At 41.2% G+C, this 5458-nt stretch overlaps 1 protein-coding gene across 4 annotated transcripts in view; it reads right to left on the reverse strand.

Annotated features, from left to right (window-relative positions):
• Nucleotides 1–3285, reverse strand: part of Cd36 (CD36 molecule) — a 70369-nt gene extending 67084 nt beyond the window's left edge. For 2 of the 4 annotated variants that reach the window (XM_033756500.1, XM_033756490.1), the window contains exon 1: nt 3122–3285. The gene's annotated coding sequence lies outside the window, so the exon portion shown is untranslated. Of the gene's footprint in view, nt 1–3097 lie in introns of all 4 variants that reach the window. The other 2 variants (XM_010636778.3, XM_010636761.3) reach the window with 1 other exon arrangement.
• Nucleotides 3286–5458: the final 2173 nt, after the last annotated feature.

Consider the following 5458-nt stretch of genomic DNA (forward strand, 5'->3'; position numbering starts at 1 on the left):
CCCCCCTCCTCCTCCCCTGACCACACTGGCAAGAACCCTTGAAGAATACAGCCAAGCTGTCCTCTGGGTCCCCTCCACAATGTACCCCTCTTTTCTGTCATCTCCTCCTCCATAGGACAGCGTTTCTGTGACAAAGGTCTCTGGGTGAGTTGCAACACATCTTCAACTATTCAGTAGGGCTCCACCCCAAGCACCCCAGTGAAAGTGCTGCTTATTCTGCGCTTGGCTTGTGTCAGCAGACACAAAACAGAATTCATCTCCTTCTCCAGGAAGAAAGGACTAGAAGGTTGATAGTGGAATCCACAACATACTAAAATCTCTTGTTAAAATAAAAAGACTTAGCCAATTTGTTTTACTTATACACAGAGTAAACTAATTACTCACTAACAAACTATACTATTTTATATTCACTCTGCTCTTAGAGTCTCAAATGTTTCCTTTTCCCAATGAACAACTCACTGATCCTGTCCGAGAGAATCTCTTCCACAATATTTGGGATGTCATGAGACACGCTTCCCTGCTCCTGGGCCCGTCTTGCATGGTAATGTTCCTTTAAAGAACCACAAGATTTTGAAGTTAAGCAGGAATGCTGCAAAATGAGTCCAAAAAGAAAATAACACTCTTTTTTTTCTAAGATTGCTTTTGAGGTGACAATCTCAGGGTGTCACCACCTCAATGAAGCCTGAAAGGAGGGGCCCAGGAGCAGGGAAGCAAGTGTCATGACATCCAAATATTGTGGAAGAGATTCTCTTAGATAGGAACAGTGAGTTGTTCATTGGGAAAAGGAAACATTTGAGACTCTAAGAGCCATTTGTAACAGCTAAAACTTGGAAACAGCCCATTTGCCCATCAGTTGGAAACTGGATAAACAAGATGTGGTTTTTCTATAAAATGGAATACTACTCAGCCATAAAGAATGAGAAATTAGATTCATTCATAGGAAAATAGATACATACTGAGGATATACTCCTAAGTAAAATAAATAAGTCACACGTGTAATTATTGAATAGTTAATTTCTCTGGTATGAAAAACTATAATAGTACATAAGATCCTAATAAGATAATTGACAATATGAAATAGGAAGAAAGGGGGCAAAGGTGTAGGAAAAGTGGGAAGGGTAGGGGAAAGGCAATAAGGGAAAAGAAAAAATATGACAAAAGGAAAAAATGGAAATAAAGTGTTTGTAAATTGGGAGGGGAGGAGGGGGTAAAGGGAGGGCAGGGACAAGGGGAAAAATGAGAACCAAGACCTGTCATGTAAAGGTACAAGATCCCAATAATGAATGTAACTGTGCTGTACACCTAAAATGTACCAATAAACTCAATAAAAGAAAAAAAAAAGAAATGTTACCACGAAAGTTAGCTCATAAATACTGAGTACATCGGATTGAATCCCACGAGTAGTAATATTAATGTTAAGTTCATCCCAAGAGCAAAATGAGCCATAGTCACAGTGCTCTGTGATCCTGACTGCTCTGCTGACGATAAACAGTTCCTTCACTTAATGTTTCAAGGCTGCAGCCTTAAACCATTTGTCACTGGTTTGTCAGCACCTGAAGCCTTCTGTGTGTGTGTGTGTGTGTGTGTGTGTGTGTGTGTTTGGGTTTCTAGACAATTCTGAGTTCAGGAGCTTATCTGTTTTCCCAGGTGAAAAATGTTTTATTATCCTCAGGTGTTTGCTTTCTTAAACTCTTAGAACATTATTTACAAATTGTCATTGTCCTCTACAAAAGGATCAGGTTGCAAATGATTAGTATTTGTGTAGTAAATCATTTGAAAGATTTCTTCTCCTCCCTTGCCCCATTATGTTTACAGGAGTCTCATACATGGACCTGCAAATCCACTTTGATCCCCCAGGTCTACCTGAGAACAAAGCAGTTTGCCTATTTCTCTTCATCTGATCCAGATTCCACCTGCTGTCTGAGTTCTCCCACAAAGCAGGAACAAGGAGTTGACACTTTTATGAGTGGAGTACAGCACTTTCGCCAGAGCTGCCCAGTCCAGGCAACCATTCTCCAAAACCTAAAGCTGGGCCTTATTGGAGGCAAAGGAGCCTGTCTGCTCCCCACCTTGCTTTGTAGAGAAGCAAGGAGAGATGGGGAATTGAGGTTTTATATAAGCAATCAATTTTGAGTCTAAAAAGTCACATCCTTTCGTTTACTGTCTAGATAAGACTGCTAAAGAGTTCTTTGCAGTGACCAATGGTCATATTCATCTAGGAACCAAACACACCATTAAAACATTCTGATGTGGACCGGGGATTTGTCTCAGTGGTTCTTCCCCCTGCCTCACAAGCACAAGGGCCAGGTACCAAAAATAAATAAATAAAGAAAGAAAGAAAGAAAGGAAGGAAGGAAGTTCTGATGTAACCGCATCTAACACCTTCACACCTAGTGCCCCAACAAATAAATCCCCATACCATCGATTATCCATAAGATCTAGGTGTGGAAAATGTTTTTCCTTTCTAAGAAGTAAATTCTTAAAAAAAACTGGATGTTTCTGATTATTTCCCTACCTGATATATTTTCCAGTTATGACAACATGCAACAAAACATTTTGAGAGTGCAATAAACAAAAGTCATTCAACCTCTACTGTCATTTCTAAATTTTATTTTCCCATTTGGAAGAGAGAAAAATGTATTTGGTGAAGGTCTTTACATTATCATTTCCAAAGATTAACATTCAAAAAAGGTAAGAAAGGTAAACAGAAATTAAAATAAAACATGAAATTAAGGAGGATATGGCAGATCAATTTAGAAAATAAAAAGGAATGCCTCTGCAACTAAACTTCATGAGATTTTCAGCTTTCCTGATACAAAGTAAAAAGCATAATATGCACAGAAGAGAATTTCATAGGCAGAATCGAGAGATTCATGGAATGATACAATACGGAGGTTAAAAACCAAATGTCTTTATCTATCTTGTTACGAGTTTATAAATATGCTAAAAGAAGCATTGTCAATTTAATTATCCCACCACTGCAAAGCACTCATCACCTTAGAGAGCAGAAAGATAGTAGCTGCTAATTAGTAATGACAGTGTGTCCGCTGAAAAGTCACGCACAGCCACACTCCTCAACCAGAAGAATTCTGCTCACCAACTTCTAGAAGACAGTGCTCACCACGCTGAGGACCTCAAGACCGACTGCAGGGAGACTCTGGAGCGGGTGGAGAGAGTAAACACATGATTTGCACAGCAGCTCAGAGCTCAGAAGGAGCACGGGGGCTCCGCCACTCATTTATCTGCAGGGTTATCCTGCCACACGAAAGCTGTTCACATCCTCAGCATTCCGGCCTTTGGGAGGCAGGCTCACACAGGATAAATATAGACTCCGACACCTGAGCCAAGTGCAGTGAAAGTTAACTGGAAAAGTCTCACTCCCGTGTGCCTAGGTGGAAGAAAATACACCCCTGCCTGTCTGCCTGCCAAGACCTGGTGTGCCCCTTAAGAGACAGTTGCTGTGCTAATGGAACAGGGGCGTCTGGAGCTCAAACACTAACAATCGCCTTGCTGCTCCTCGTGATTACCGTTTGGTCTGAGAGTACACCCAGCTCAGGTTCCCTTTTCTGCTGGATAAACAGCATGAGAGTGAGAGTATTATTTAGACAACAAACCGGTCTCTGCTTTACTCATATTTGCAGGGGAGTTCCTGACACGTAAACATCTGCTTAGTAGATTGGCTTCATACAGCATTTTCTCTCTGGTATACTTTAGTAGTACTTTGGTCATTCTTGTTTATCATAATTAAAGATAAGGAATGCACCCTGCACTTAATTTGGGGGGATATTTGTGTAATACAGTTTATTTAGAACGAATTTTGCCTAGCACTACAGATAGACATACGAATAAAACTACTCTCAGACTAAATAACATGTGGTTAAAGTCATTGCTCTAAAAACTAATGACAGGATTCCTGGCAATAAGTCACCCATTGAGATTATCTATTAGAAATCTTGAATTCTATATTAAAACAAAATACAGAAAATAGAATAAAACTGTACTGCTCGCGTGATATTTTCAGGTGGTAAGTATTTTCAATTAATATTTCTTTTATTGAATGGCATTAGAAAAAATGAGGGATTTTAGAAATACTACTTTGTACGTAAGTCTCTTCTGCAATGAATAGTATCCACTATCTCAGAAAAAACAGCTGTTTCATCAAATTGCCAAAACCAGTATTTGTATGTGTTATCCACGTGCCTGGCACTTTGTGATGTATTCATTTAATTCTCATCCCAAAATAATCTTCCAAATCAAATTCATATTTGAAGCCCATTTCCCAGGAAAGAAAACAGAAACTCAAAGGACAATACTGATCCAGAACATGTAACTCATTAGTGGTCCGTGGGAGGGTGTGACCCACACAATGGTAGCTTGAAAGTGAGCTTTCTCTTCTATACTACAGTGGCTACAGATTAAAAACAAATTTCACCGGCCCTTAGACATGTCAGACTCATCACTTCATGAGCAATTCCAAAGCTTTTCCTTTGATCTTTTGTTTAAACAAAGTTAGGTAAAGCATGGAAATATTCCCAAGGGAATATTGCTATGACACCCAGAAATTCCCCAAAGCACGGTGTCCACGCAAGGTGTGTAAGCCACAGTGCTAGGGTGGGACGCTTCTCATCTTGGACTTCTGTGTGGAAACGTCTTCTTGCCAGTTGTACAGGAGGAGTCTGGCCCCAGAGCCCGAAACATCCGTCCTGATACAGAGCTCCTCTCCAACAGCAGAAAGTCTGAATGAGGAAGGGATGCCAGGGAGCAAGGACTTCCGGTCTGCTGCTGGGCACCAGGAGGAGCCCTCCATGAGAGGTAGATGGAGATTTCCGTGGGCAGACACCATGGATTTCCAAAATCTCAGAATAGGACTCTTCATTATAGAACAAAATATTTTGTGTCTATAAAATGTTCCTGTCACTTGAACTAAAAACTTTAAAACAAATAGTCTTATCAAAGAAATAAGAAGACGAATATTAAAAAGGTGGTGAACCTGTGTGTTCTGCGACTGTTACAGGAGGTCTAAGACCGCCTGGGCGCTATCGTGTCTGCGTATGGACCGTGTCCGACGAGCAAGACTAGGAAATTCTGAATTTCCTTTCCATGAATTAATGTGTGCATTATCATTAAAGGCTTCATTCCTTTCCAAGGAATGAACACATGAGGGCCGGGGAGGGTGGAGGAACAGCCGCGATGGGTCTGTGGAGAGGACCTGGACAGGGCCTGACCCCTCCCCACCCAGGGAGTCCGCAGAAATTCTCTTCACCAACTTTCTTCAAAACCGACCATTTCCTTACAGGATAGCACTTAAGCTGAAGACTAATTTTCCCTGACTGGTTACCTTTTACGGAACCTAAATTTTCGAAGGTGGCAGCCCCAAGACTTGCCTGGCCTTCGCGGTGCCATGAGCTGAGAAATGGAAGCCATTAGCCTTGGACTCGAGGCGGGAAGAGCACAGCCC

This window comes from Fukomys damarensis, unplaced genomic scaffold (assembly GCF_012274545.1).
Source record: "Fukomys damarensis isolate Sample0158 unplaced genomic scaffold, DMR_v1.0_HiC HiC_scaffold_4, whole genome shotgun sequence".
NCBI lineage: Eukaryota > Metazoa > Chordata > Mammalia > Rodentia > Bathyergidae > Fukomys > Fukomys damarensis.